Genomic DNA, 1,323 nt, shown 5'->3' with positions numbered 1-1,323 from the left:
CTCCCCCGCAAGCTGGTACTTGGAGAACCACAAGTACCAGCATGCGGGCCGCTGGTACCTGTAGTTCTTCTGCAAAAAAAATACCCAAATAAAAACAGGACACGCACACCGTGAAAGTAAAACTTTATTACATACATGCCGACACACACATACTTACCTATGTTCACACGCTGACTCTGTCCATGTCTCCAAGTAGAATCCGGGGTACCTGAAAATAAAATTATACTCACCTAAATCCGGTGTGTCCTGTTCTTTTTTTGTAATCCACGTACTTGGTAAAAAAACAAACCACATACCCGATCCACGCACTGAAAGGGGTCCCATGTTTACACATGGGACCCCTTTCCCCGAATGCTGAGACCCCCCGTGACTCCTGTCACAGAGGGTCCCTTCAGCCAATCAGGGAGCGCCACGTCGTGGCACTCTCCTGATGGGCTATGCGCGTCTGAGCTGGCAGACAGCGCATCGCAAAGCCGCTCCATTATCTTCAATGGTGGGAACTTTGCGGTCAGCAGTGAGGTTACTCGCGGTCAGCTCTCTATAAGTCCGAGAACTCATTATTTTTTTCATTTCAATAGGAAAAGACGGCACACCTCTCTCATCCACTGTCCGCTATAAGACTTTATATGACAGTGGATAGTAGAAGGTGGGGCCCTTAACCTATTCTTTTATCTATGATTCTTTTCTTTCTTCGGTACTCTCTCATCCAATGCCAGGAAATTAATATCTGTGTAACAGAGAACTTGTGCATACCCATTGGACAGCAGAAGTACTCTTATTCTGGGTAATTGTCTCCAACCACACTCATTTGATGAATGGGGGATATTACTGCCACATGCCACTTGTCACACCCAATCTCGTCTGATCTTGGAAGCAAAGCAGTGAGAAGCCTGATCAGTACCTAGATGGGTGACCACTAGGGAATATCGGGTGCAGTAAGCAAACTCCCCACTCAAGACAAAGCAGAAGTGCTGGAGAAACCTCTGACCTTACCTGTTCACTTTCTCTGCCCACCTAGAAAAGCACTTAGCTCACATTTACTGGCTTTCAGACTCATATGCAGCCATCCTAGTCATTCCAGGGATTTTGGAACAGAAGTTACCATATATTGGACATTAATATAGTCCTCATTACTGTACTTGTACCTCTGTTCCCTTACATATATCTGTTGTATATCCACGTTTTGGACCAAAAAGCACCATATATTGGACAACATTAAAGCTAGGGATGAGCGGGTTCGGTTCCTCGGAATCCGAACCCGCCCGAACTTCATGTTTTTTTACACGGGGCCGAGCGACTCGGATCTTCCCGCCTTGCTCGGTT

At 46.4% G+C, this 1,323-nt stretch overlaps 1 pseudogene; it reads left to right on the top strand.

The window, feature by feature from the left end:
• The first annotated feature begins 823 nt into the window (after nt 1-823).
• LOC134897289 (5S ribosomal RNA) lies at nt 824-942 on the top strand (annotated as a pseudogene).
• The last annotated feature ends 381 nt before the right edge of the window (nt 943-1,323 follow it).

Source organism: Pseudophryne corroboree, chromosome 3, assembly GCF_028390025.1.
Source record: "Pseudophryne corroboree isolate aPseCor3 chromosome 3, aPseCor3.hap2, whole genome shotgun sequence".
Taxonomy (NCBI): Eukaryota; Metazoa; Chordata; class Amphibia; order Anura; family Myobatrachidae; genus Pseudophryne; species Pseudophryne corroboree.
This window is presented reverse-complemented; position numbering and strand designations above follow the sequence as displayed.